Here is a 13,642-nt window from a genome sequence, read left to right as displayed (position 1 = left end):
TCTGGTAAAAATGAGAATTTTGTAAATGGAAACTTGAAGTAGATGGGGGCCAGTGGAATTTCCTGTCCTTTTTCTCACTCAAACAGATTCCTGTCATCACTTCTTCTCACATATAAATATTAATTCCAGTGACTATAGTATTACAATGAAAATGGAATTTGGGTTTTTTTTTTCATAAGCATGTAAGCAAAAATTTCTTAAAATCTTTGAAAAATAAAAGTAGGATTTAGGTACCCTTTTTGCAGTTTTGAGTATAATCATGTTTCACTGCTTATTTTGGGCTGAAGTTATTCCCATATTTCTTTAGAATTGGGAGTCCCAGATCATGAGTGTGACTAATCTTTTATCTCCATTTAAAATGGTTTATCAGCTACTGGATCTGCCACTTCTTCAGTCACCTTGTCAAGGACCAGTTACTGATCCCACATCACAACAGTGGAATTTATGAGAGGAGCAAAGAAAATAACAATTCCACATCTTGAGGGAAAGACATTTGTCTGAAAGTCTGGCTTCATTTTTGAGATGGCAGCTGCTTGGAACTGTTGACAGATTGAGAGTGTTGGAAATTGTCTTGGGCCAGATGTATTAGTGATCTAAGTTCAGGTGAAGTGGTCAAAGGTGCTTTATAAATGCCATTTCCAACATAGCTATCATCACTATGTTGTGGTATAGGTAACATAGTTATTTTAAAACATAAAACTGAGTTACTGTAGATAAGTCTCACCTAGTTCTATTATCTTTCTCCCTGTCTGCTGAAACAATTGCAGTTATCTGAAATATTCCAACTACCTCTCCTAATTGAATTAGGATGGGCTGAAAGCAAGATATCTGGGCAAGGGTAGGAACGACCTTTTAGTCATGCAGTCACTTTCAGTCTTTTTCTCTGTTATTTCCTGTTATTCAAATATGTTGATCAGACTCACAGCCATGTTATGAGGATTATTCCAAGGAATAAAAATGAATAGAAAGGGGAGAAATTGAAGAGATCCGTCTAATTTTCATGGAATCCTTTTCTCTCACTGTTACATTTAATTTATTACTGTGCATGCCTTCACAGAGTAAGTTGTTATTTAATATTAAATGGAAATAATGGAAAATGGAAAAATATTTCTCCATAACATTAGTTAATTGAATATAACATATAAAAATTTACACATTTTTCTCAGTATAAGACCTCACTACTATCTTGTGTGATTACTGCAAAGGCCTGTTCTTTCTTGCAGTTGCCCACTGTTCCCTGATGGTCTGAGGAACGTCTCAGAAGTACAGGTTAGAGATCCATCTGTCTCCATTGCTTCTCTTTGTGCCCAAATCCCTAAAAATGCCTGGCAGAGACCTCTGTCAAGCATTGCTTTACCCAACACATTTCATAGAGCTTCTATCATGAATAATTACATATGTACAAGTATCAAAACACAGAGCAAATCAGTAGGCTATTATACACTTCATTTTCTTTAGGCCACTCCAGAGTAAAGTAACAATGTTCGGGGAAGAGCTCATACATGAACAGAGAAGAACTCTATTTTAACACAGTTGAAATGAGCAAATTCTTATAAAAATCAATTATACAACTTAAATGCATTTGGTTCTTTCTTTTTGTGTTCTTATTTTTGTTTTCCTCAGCTTGGTTTGAAAATAGTCCAGAAGATCTGTCTGCTGTTCTTGAACTCAATGTCAAACCATGTCTCAGCAGGAAGGCTGTAGTTTTCAAGGTTTCTTAAGGATGTTTCCCCTGCTTTTACTGTACAGGTGTATAAAAAAAAAAAAAAAAAAACAAACCTAAAACATCAACCATCGTTGTTTTGAACTGTTATGATGTAATATGCTATATTAAACATGTTGTGATGTAACAATTGCTATAGCAACTATTCACTTTTTGTTCAAAAATTGGAATAAATAGTTGACATCATATTTCACAAATGAGATTGGGTGTAATACAGTAAAAGTAATATATTTTGTGGAAACTGAGTAAGACATATAGACTCTCTTGGGCAAAGTATCATTTTGAGACCAAGACATGTGAAGTATATTAGCCTCTGTTAAATTGTTATTAAATACAATATGTAATTAAGCTGAAGTAATCTAATTAGGCATCCAACTGACAAGGGTTTCCAGTTGACTGAGGTTTTGCAGTGCCCATTTTGTGCATGCCAGTAAATGTTAACCATCTTTGTGAGCAGCTGACCCTTGACAAGATGCCCCACTAAGAGATCATATCATATACAGTATGGTCTAAACATAATCCTGACCGCAGAAAGGTCAAGATTTTCCACTGTCTTTCATGTAATACCTTAGGGAGATTTTATTTTTCTGTTTCTCAAGCAAAGTTCTATTTGTTGAGCTTCCTCTTATTTGTTTCTGTTTTCTGAATCTCGAATTACTAATTGCATATGCAGCAAAGCTGAAGGAGATTCAATAGGATGTTTTGTACTTCAGACAGGATTAAACTTCTTCCCTATAGACCAATATTCTCAGAGTATAATTCTTTATTAAGTGGGAACGTTGGTTGGTTATGGATAGAAGAATTTCCTGTGAATACATGTACATTTAAAAACTGTTTGGATATGGTGCTCAGGGGTACGAGGTAGCACAGGGCTGTTAGAGTAGTATGATTATGTTGCAGTTGGACTTGATTTTTAAGGTCTTTTTCTAACCTGAGCAATTGTATGGTTGTATGTATATGTACATAAACATTTAAATGCAGACTGTGTAAATGTCCATTCTTGTAGATCAAATAAGGCTTTTGCTTCTCTGCGGAAGGCAAGTGAATGAGGCCTGCAGCACTATAAAGCAGTGTTCTTAAGGCACAATGTTAATAACTGCCTAATTGAATGAAAGGGAAACCTTTATATAAACAGTGATTTTATGGAATTTAAGTATTATGTATAGTTCCCAGATAGGGAACTATATGTAGCCTATCAGGTACTATGTGGGGTGCTGTATTTCCTTAATAAATAGCCTAAGTAAACTGTCTTCCAAATGTGCAATAACTAGAAGGTGATGATTTGATTGGCAACCAAGCACTTGGTAGCAGGAACCACTTGGTAACTAAAAGAAAACAGAAAAAACAAATGCTACAACGTTACCTATAGACATGAGAAATAATGTAAGGTTTATTGAAACTGTATTTCACAGAGCTATTACAAGCACAAAACTACAGTACATATTAGCTATCTTCTCAGCTGAGTTGCTAATAATGGACTTCATGGCCCTTACCCTGCTCTCAGGACTGTTCTAACAGTTATATAGTGTGCACACATATGAGGGAAGCTCATCAAAAGCTGGCATCGCTGGTTTTTTTTCTTCCTTTTCTAATGAAATGCCTGAATCTTAAGCTAGAGTCAGGTTTGTTCTTGGCTGTACTCCTTCTGGCCCACGATGCAGCATTTCTGGCTGTACTTCAAGAGAAAGGGTGGAGAACAAGTTAACCAAAATACCTCATGGCCTAAGCACTTCCATAACATATGAAAGATATAGGTTCAAGCATTCTCAGCTTGAAGAAAGCACAGAACTCATAATTCCTTGATGAATTACTGGAATATTGTACAAAATAGTGATTACTGGAGCATCCAAGTGATAGTACATTATCACATTTAACTTCAGAGAGTATTAATGTGGAATTTATATGGCTCTCTGCCTGCGCTTGGACTACAGCAGAATGCTATGAAGGGTATAATATACAGAGTTTGCCATTCCAGTACAGCCTCTTTCAATCATACAAGTTGCTTCTGGGCTAAGTGCAGAGACTGTATCTATATATGTTAATTTTGTCCCTGTGTATAGAAACCAATTGATCACAGAAAGTGTGAAAACAACAATTGACTATTGTGACTTCAGGTGTTACCTGGGGAATTTTGCTGTTATTGTTTTGACATTTTCCAAGTAATACAGTAAGAAAGGCTTGAGATTTGGAAAAGTTACATGTGGAAAGGATGACTTTCTCATAATTGATTGTCCTTATGACCCACATTCTTTCAGGCATATTTTACCCCTGTAAAATCTACTGTGTAGCACTCCATGAGCAAAATAGTTTTACTCCTACAGCTTAAAAAAATCCCACTGTATTTGTATAAATGCATTCAGTATAATTTTCAAGCTAGTTGTGATCAATACAGGGTTACCCTTGTTTAAACATCAGATCGATTCAAACTAAGGACCTGGTTCTGCCACCTCTACTTAGGAAAACAGTTTAGTCTGAGGGTAGCATGCCAGACTGCTGCTATCTCTACCTCTAAATAAAGCACATGTTCAATTGAATCGAGGCCCTCAGAGAGCAAGGAGTGCCACAAATACTTCTGCATTTGCAACATTTAATTTAGCTGTGTTTCCGTGGTCTTAATGTCCTGAAGCCATAACAGAAATAAAAGACTGCTGGCAGACTCCATTTGAAATATTAGAAGAGTGTCCAAATGCTTACTGTTTATTTACACCCCCTAAACATAAATAAACCTCTCATGCACCACTTTTACCCAGAGGCTAGAGCACATAGTTTTACAGTAAAGTCATACTTACCCTCATGTTTTGGAAGTATAGTCTCTCTTTTAAGGTTCACAATTAATTTTGTTCCAGCTCTGGATTTATAAATCCATCTACTTCCAAAGAATTCAAAAGCTTCATAAAAATGAAGATTGCTTTAATTCAGATGCAGCATTAAGCCTGATCTGGGGAAAAAAAAAAAAAGAAAAAGAAGCCATTTAAGCCACATGTACACACATGCATTTCTTAAGAATATGTCATAGAATCACAGAATTGAGTTGGAAGAGACCCTTAAATGTCACGTCCAACTACAGTGAACAGGGACATGTGGAGCTCAGTCAGATTGCTTAGAATCCCATGCAGCTTGAGCAGCTTGTACATGCTGATAGTCTCACTCTACTTGTGGAAATAATCCCTCCCCGGTTTCAGTGACAACATCTATGTCATAATTTTCTAGTAGCAGAAAGTGTAATTTGAGAGGGCATTACTTGTTATTACAGAGACCAAAGTAATAGAAGAACTGGCAGACAAATATATCTTATTCTGAACACAGATGAGATATGTAATACCCTTGCACACACTGCTGAGAAGATTAATACTTAAACTGAAAATCAGTATTGACCTCATTCGTATTCAAAAATAATTAGAATATCTCTTCAATTCAATTTGAATTTCTTCCTTCTTCATATCTGTCTTCCAGTCCAACATCAGCTTGCAGGAAGAATCATAAGCTTGCTTAAATTATTTCTAGAGCCAGGAATCTGCAGTACTGCAGACAAGGTTTGGCTAAATATCCAAACTTCAGGACATGGAATATATGTAGGAGTCAGATGCTAGCCTACAGTATATACCTCCTGCCTTTCTTCAGGCTGCAAGACATATAAAGCCAATTTAAAGAGTGAATTTTGGAGCGTTTCTTTGCATCAGGATTACCCAAACATAGTGAGGTTAGCTCAGTGCTGTGCCCTTCCATAACAGTGGTGTTCAGATTCAGACAAGTGAATGTTGTTGGAGCATCATCTCCTCTATTAATTTCTGGCCAAACTAAAAATCTGCGTAGAACATAACAACTGAGATATCTGACCAATTTAATTCTACTGACCCGTCACTCAGCACTAAGAAACCCCTGCTTAATTTGAAGACCTATTCCCACAAAAACACCATATTTGCTAAGCAGACTTCAGTCTGAAAGGGAACCAGTCACTCAAGGAAAAAAAAAAAAAAAAAAAAAAAAAAAAAATGGACTCAGCGAAATAATCCTCCGATTCCTCAAGTTATTTTAGTAAATAGTTTGTTACAATCTAGATTATTCTGATCTAAAGCTAACCATTTATAGATCCCATATGAGCCCGACATCTGGGGAGTGTAACCTAATGTTTTGCTTTCTGGTGGTTCATCACCCAACTATATAACTGAACTTTTTCAAATCTTTCCTATATGATAGCAGAACTGAGCCCAGAGATTATTTGCGCTTTATTTTTCCATAGGCTTCATGGTACATTTGTTGAGTTGTGTCAATTCTATTCCTGTATTTGTGAACTTCACTGGATCTAATGACTAACTAAGCTTTCCATTGCCATCTCTGACCTAGACTGTAGATTGGCAGGACTATGGACTGACTTCTCTGACAAAATCTCTTCACAAGATCTAGCACGATGGAGATCTTAATATATAAGGTTCTAACACAATACAAACATTAGGAGACAATAGTATATCACTGGAACTAAATTCAGTCACCCTAGAGCACTGTATGCAGACCCTGCAGAGACCTTGCAATAAGGAGGAATACAGAAGTGCAGAGTGATCTTTGGTTTTCCAGAGATACAGGTTTATCCCTTTCTATTAAATAACCAATAAGGATGAATAAGATGAAAGCCATAAAATATGAATTTTTTTTTATTATTATTATTTTTTTTTTAATCTGCTCTATTTTATGCCATTGAGACTGTAGAAAATATTTTTTCCAAACAGGATTACAAAAATCACAGAATCGCAAGGTTGGAAACGAACTATAAGATCATCTAGTCCAACCATCTCCTCGTCACCATTGCCACCACAAGCACTAAACCATATCACACAGCACGTCGTCCAGACGCTACTCAAACACTGCCAGGGATGGCAACTTCACCACCACTCTGGGCAGGCCATTCCAGCGCCTGACCACTCTCTGAGAGAAATAGTTCTTCCTTATGTCCAACCTAAACCTCCTCTGATACAACTTTTGGCCATTACCCCTTGTCCGGCTCATTGCCTGGGAGAAGAGGCTGCTCCTCATAAGACTTGTGCTCCAGACCCCTCACCAGTTTCGTTGCCCTTCTCTGGACACGCTCCTGGACCTTGCCATCTTTCCTGTAGTGAGGAGCCCAAAACTGAACACAGTACTCAAGGTGCAGCCTCACCAGTGCTGAGTAGAGGGGGCTGATCACCTCCCTGCTCCTGCTGGCCACACTATTTCTAATGCAGGCCAGGATGCCATTGGCCCTCTTGGCCACCTGGGCACATGTTCAGCCGAGCATCAACCAACACCCCCAGGTCCTTCTCTTCTTCACACTCATCCAGCCACTCATCCCCAAGCCTATAACGCTGCATGGGGTTGTTATGCCCAAAGTGCAGGACCTGACACTTGGCCTTGTTGAACCTCATCCCATTCACTTTGACCCAGTGATCCAGCCTATTCAAATCCCTCTGAAGGGCTGCCCTACCCTCAGGCAGATCAACACCACCTCCCAGCTTGGTGTCACCTGCAAACTTACTGAGGGCGCACTCAATCCCCTCATCTAGGTCATCAATAAAGATATTAAACAAGATGGGCCCCAGTACTGACCCCTGGGGGGCACCACTTGAAATGGGTCACCAGCTGGACTTCACTCCATTCACCACTACCCACTGGGCACAGCCCTGTAGCCAGTCCCTTACCCAAAGAAGGGTATACCTGTCCAGGCCACAGGCAGCCAGTTTCCCCAGAAGAAGCCTGTGAGGAACCATATCAAAGGCTTTGCTGAAGTCTAGGAAGACTACATCAACAGCCCTTCCCTCATCTACCAGACTGATCACCCAATCACAGAGGGAGATCAGGTTGGTCAAGCCTGATCCCCTGGACACTTTGCACATGCTGTGCAATCTCATTCAAGATTATTTGCTCCATGACCTTCCCTGGTACTGAGGTCAGGCTAACAGGCCTATAGTTCCCCACATCCTCCTTACCATTGAGGACCTCAGCCCTCTCCTTGACCTCAGTGACCACATTCCCTGATGCATAAAGCATAGGAGGAGAATTATCTTTGGTTCTTCTTTTGCTGTTGATATATTTATACAAGGATTTTTTTATTGTCTTTTACTGCAGATGCCAACATGAGTTCAAGTTGGGCTTTCGCCCTCCTAACTTCCTCCCTGCATACCTTAGCAACTTCTTCGTAATCTCCCCAGGTAGCCTGTCCCTTCTTCCAGAGGACATAAACTCTCTTTTTCTCCCTGAGTCTCAACAGTAATTCCTGGCTCATCCACACCAGTTGGATGAGTCCCTACGTCTTGCCTTACAGCACTCAGGGACAGCCTGTTCTTGTGCCTTTTAGATTTCCTTCTTGAAGACCATCCAGGCTTCCTGGGCCCCTTTACCCTTGAGAAGCGACTCCCAAGGGACCCGCGCTACAAGCACTGAACAGATCAAAGTCCACTCTGTGGAAGTTCAAGAAGGTAGTTCTGCTGGCCACTCTTTTGACATTCCCAAGAATGGAGAATTCTACAATTCTGTGATCACTCTGCCCAAGATGGTCCCCAACCTTCACTTCTCCCACCAGTCCTTCTCTGTTAGCAAAGACCAGGTCCAGCAGGGCACCACTCCTGGTATGCTCTCCTAGCAGTTGCGTAAGGAAGCAATCTTCCACACAGACTAGAAATCTCCTGTACTGCTTCCTCTGCGCTATATTTCCAACATATATCAGGGAAGTTGAAGTCTCCCATCAGAACAAGTGCTGGCAATCACGTGACTTCCATGAGCTGCTCATAGAATGCCTCATCCAACTCTTCGTCCTGATTAAGCAGTCTATAATAGAACCCCACCAAGATGCCACCCTTACAGGCCTTCCCCCTGATCCTTACCCATAGACACTCCACTCTATCATTCCCAAGGATCTAGCATGTCCTCTGTTAGATCACTGAGGTGACAGCAGAGCTGCTAATAATAGGTAATGTTTACCTCTGAGATTCTTATTCATTCCTCCACTCATTTAATTTAAATGGCTAAATTAACATGAAACTATGTATCCAGAAAGTCTGATACAGTAATACTCCACATCTATCCCTCCCAGGCACATTGATACACTGTATTTGATGGAATTGCATCTCCTCATTCATGATAGGCTTCCTACCAATCCGAGAGAAGAATTAAGGGAAAACTAGAACAGTTTAGTTCCCGGAAGATCCTAAGATCAATATAAGGTAGTACTTTATAAATAAATTACATTTTGAAACTTCACTTTTTTTTTTTTTTTTTTTAAAGGGACAGACAGATTCAACATCTTCAAAGTGCTAATGCATAAATGTATGAAGAAGAAATATTTTCTTAATGATTGTTTGCACCTTTCAGGAGTGCAAAGCCACAGCTGGATTTTACCTCTAACCATTTCCTCTTTGCTAGTGTGGGGATTGTTGCTGGATTTCCCTGTGCTTCAGGGACTTCCTCAGTACTGAAGTGCTTGGGGTTGTTATTATTTTGCAATGAGATTGCCCTGTATGCTTACCTACCTCTTCTGCACTTTTTCTTTTAGAGTGCAGAGATAAGGCAGCACCATGAAATGAGGACACTCTTTTTCTGGGTCTAAATGGATCTTATCCTTTCTCTTTCCATGCCTTGGCTTTCTGTTCCTCCCGATCATAGGACTAGAGGATAATTCTTGTTGGGAGAGATCTCAGGAGGTTCTAGTCCAATCTTCTGTTCAGTTCTGAGGTCTGACCAAATTTTTGTCTGCCTAGTGTATGTCACCCTGATTTGAGCAAACTCATTAGTAAAACTGAAGTAAGGTGGCTAAAGGAAAGTTAAGATGGATAAATGATATAGATACATAGAGATATAGGTATGGATAGATATGGTACAGACAGACTTAAGATAGTTAAATGCATAATGCAAATGAACACCTGAAGGCCAATTCATCTGTACATCAAAGGCTAACTCACTTGGGCCCCCTCTGAATAGGCAGGTACTGTGAAACACATTTAGAACAGAAAAGGAAAAGCTGCACAGTAAGACATGAAGTGAGACTCAGACTAGAAACCTACCAGTGTTGCCCACTAAACCATGTCCCTTAGTACCACATGTAGAATCATAGAATCACAAGGTTGGAAAGGATTGTCTAGCCTAACTGTCCTCCCATCACCCTTACTACCCACTAAGCTACTAAACCATATCTCATAGCACTTCACCCAGACACCTCTTGAACACCACCAGGGGAAGTAACTCCACACTTCTCTAGTCAGGCCATTCCAGTCCCTGACCACTCTCTGAGAGAATAAGTTGTTCTTAATATCTAATGTAAATCTTCCCTGGCACAACTTGTGGCCAATTCCTCAGGTGCTATTTGTTGCCTGGGGGAAGAGGCCAAACCCCTCCTCATTACAACCTCCCTTCAGGTAGCTGTAGAGTGCAATATCTCCCCTGAGCCTCCTCTTCTCCAGACTAAATGATCTCATCTCTCTCAGCTGCTCCTCATAAGACTTATGCTCTAGACCCCTCACCAGTTTCATTGCCCTTCTCTGGGCACGTTCCAGGGTCTCAGTGTCTTTCTGGTAGTGAGAGGCCCAAAACTGAACACAGTATTCAAGATGCAAGCTCACCAGAGCTGAGTACAGGGGGATGATTACCTCCCTGCTCCTGCTGGTCACACTATTTCTAATACAGGCCAGGATTGCATCAGCCCTCTTGACTACTTGAGCACAATGTCAGCACATGCTCAGCCAAGCAGCAGTCAACACCCCCAGGTCCCTTTCCTCTTCACAGTCATCTAGCCAGTCCGCCCCCCACCCCAAGCTTGTAGTATTGCATGGGGTTGTTGTGGCCAAAGTGCAGGATTTGGCACTTGGCCTTGTTGAACCTCATCCCATTCACCTCAGCCCAGTGATCCAGCCTATTCAAATCCCTCTGAAGGGCTTCCCTACCCTCAAGCAGATCAACACCCTTCCTCCCAACTTGGTGTCACCTGCAAACTTACTGAGGGTATACTCAATCCCCTCATCTAAGTCATCAGTAAAGACAACGAACAAGATGGGCCCCAGTACTGATCCCAGGGGGGACATGACTTGTAATAGGTCACCAGCTGGACATGACTTTCTAGCCAGTTCTTTACCCAGAGTAGAGTACACTTGTCCAGGCCATGGATAAACAGTCTCCTCAGGAGAATACTGCGGGAGATTGTGACTTCATCAAAGCCTTCTAGATAGATTACATCAAAAGTCTTTCCCTCACCTACCAGTCTGGTCACATGGACTTAGAAAGAGATGAGGTCAGTCAAGCACAACCTGCCATTCATGAACCCATGCTGGCTGGGCCTGATCCCCTGATTGCTATGCACTTGCAGCATGATCTCACCCAAGATGATTTGCCCTATAACTTTCCCTGGTACTGAGATCAGGCTCACAGGCCTGTAGCTCCCCAGACCCTCCTTATGGCCCTTCTTGTAGATGGGAGTCTCATCAGCAAGCCTTCAAGCCTCTGGGACCTCTCCATATAACCAGGAACACTGATAGATAGTGGAAAGTGGCTCAGCAGTCATCTCCACCAGCACCCTAGGGTGGAGCCCATCTGGTGCCATGGCCTTGTGACAGTCCAGCAGCTCTCTAACTGCCTCTTCCTGAATCATCAGGAGTGTATTCTGCATTCGATCCCAGACCTCCAAGTCATGGTGTAAAGTGCACTGAGAATAACTGATCCAACTATTAAAGGCAGGTGTCATTGAGAACCTCAGCCTTTTCCTTATCCACAGTGGTCAAGTTCCCTGCGGCATCAAATAAAGGATGAAAATTCTCCTTCTTACCATTAATATATCTGGTAAAAGGATTTCTTGTTCTCTTTCACTGCAGTCGCCACTTTGAGTTCAAGCCAGACTTTTGCCTTTCTAACTTCCTCCCTTCATGTCTCACAACTTCTTTGTAGTGTCCCCACGTAGCCTGTCCCTCCTTCCAGAGTCTCAACAAAAGTTCCTGGTTCATCCACACTGGCCTTCTTCCTCTCCAGCTCACCTTACAGCACTCAGGAACAACCTGTTCTTGTGCGTTTAAGATTATCATCTTGTGGAGCATCCAGGCTTCCTGGACCCCTTTGGTCTTCAGGAGCAACTCCCAAGGAAGCCTGTAACAAGTGCTGAAGGTTGGGCCTCAGTAGCACTGAGCACAGAAGCAGGGTTACTTCCCTAGTCTTGTTCACCGTACCATTCCTGATACAAGTCAGGATGCGATTAGCCGCCTTCTTCACCACCTGGGTATACTGTGGGCATATCTTCAGTTGACTGTCCATCAGTACACCAAGGTCCCTTTCCATCAGGCAGCTTTCCAGCCACTCTTCCCTAAGCCTGTAGGGCTGCCTGGTGTTGTTGTAACTGGTCCTTCCATCATCACACCTTTGTTGTAACACCTTTCCCATCATATTGATCTGTCCAATTGATACAAGAACTCTATAATTTCATAGACACTCTACACAAGACAGTCCTCACACATCCCCACCAGTCCTTCTTTGTTAGTGAAGAGCAGATCTAGCAGGGCACCACCCTGGTAGGCTCTCATACCAGCTGTGTAAGGAAGCTGTCTTCCACACACTCTAGATGCCTCCTGGACTGCTCCCTCTGCACTCTATTATATTTCCAGCATATATCAGGGAAGTTGAAGTCGCCCACAAGAATGAGCACAGGCAGTTGTGCAGCTACTACAAGCTACTTATAGAATGCCTTGTCTGTCTCCTTATCCTGCTTAGGTGGTCTATAACAGACCACCACCAAGATGTCACCCTACAAGCCTTCTTCATTATCCTTATCCATAGACAGTCAACTTTATATTAAAGAATGGTTTGATGTTGAAGAGCTTGGGGTTGGGAATGATAAAGAGCCACACCATCTGCCTTCTTTCCTTGTCTGTCCCTTCTGAAAAGCCTGTAGCCATCCATCTCAGCACTCCAGTCTTGGGGTAGTCCCACCATGTTTCAGTAACAGCAACTAGATCTTAGTCAGCCTGCCGCACAATCACTTCCAGCTCCTCCTCTTCATCTCCCATGCTGCATGCATTGGTGTAGGTGCACTGCATCTGAGACATCTGCCTCACCTCCAGCATTTTTCCCCAAAGCTTATCACTGGTGAGCCCTGTTCTGTCCCCTTTCCCCATAATAGCTAAAGTTCTCTTGATAAGCCCTGCTAGCTCCTGCACTAGGATTCATTTCCCTCCCTTGAGACAGGTGAATTCCTTCCATGGACAACAGGCCAGGGGCCAAGTAAACTTTCCCATGGTCAAAAGTCCCAAAAATTCCCACCTTGACATCAGCTTCTGAGCTAATTATTCATTACCTGTCTCTTCCTAGCCCACTCCGTGTCCTTCACAGCCCCAGAAAGTGTAGAACAAAGCACCATTTGGATCCTGCTTCTTGAACTCTTCACCCTAAATCCCTGAAGTCTCTTTTCATAGGCTTCTCAGAGTGATTTCATCACTGCCCACTGAACTAGGAGTAGTGGGAAGTAATCAGTGGAATGAACCAGTTTCAGGAGTTTTCTAGTTACATCTCTGACCTGAGCCCCAGGAAGGCAGTATACTTCCCTGCAGCTTGGTTCTGGTCTGCAAATGGAACCCTCCGTTCATCTGAGAAGGGAGTCACCTATCACAACCACCCTTGTTTCTTTCCTGACAGAGGCAGTTTCAACACATGGAGTAGACTGCCTCACTCTTGGTAACCTCCCAGGGGAGCCTTCCCATGCTTCCTCACCTCCCTTTTAACATCCAATGCTGCAAACCTATTGCTTAGGGGGACCCAAGGACACAAGGTAGGCAGGAAGGGGGGGGGGGGGAAAGGGGGGGGGGTTGCCAACAGTATTGAGCAGAGACCTTCTCCCAGCCCTCCCCATCCTTCAGGATCTAGATGTTCCTTGAGCACTTTCAGTGACAGTGACTCTACCACCTCCCTGGACAGCCTGTGCCA

General features: G+C 42.1%; 1 long non-coding RNA gene across 6 annotated transcripts in view; it reads left to right on the top strand.

Annotated features, from left to right (window-relative positions):
* LOC125688616 (uncharacterized) overlaps positions 1-13,642 on the top strand; it is a 449,093-nt gene that overhangs the window by 396,308 nt on the left and 39,143 nt on the right. For 3 of the 6 annotated variants that reach the window (XR_007374808.1, XR_007374810.1, XR_007374811.1), the window contains one exon: positions 1,224-1,741. The exons of 2 other annotated variants lie outside the window; for them this stretch is intronic. This is a non-coding gene — a long non-coding RNA (uncharacterized LOC125688616). Of the gene's footprint in view, positions 1-1,223; positions 1,742-13,642 lie in introns of those variants that run through there. One more of the 6 variants, XR_007374809.1, reaches the window with a different exon arrangement.

The sequence above is a fragment of the Lagopus muta genome, chromosome 2, assembly GCF_023343835.1.
Source record: "Lagopus muta isolate bLagMut1 chromosome 2, bLagMut1 primary, whole genome shotgun sequence".
Classification (NCBI taxonomy): Eukaryota; Metazoa; Chordata; class Aves; order Galliformes; family Phasianidae; genus Lagopus; species Lagopus muta.
Note: the sequence above shows the minus strand (reverse complement) of the source record. Positions and strands in the feature narration are given on the sequence as shown.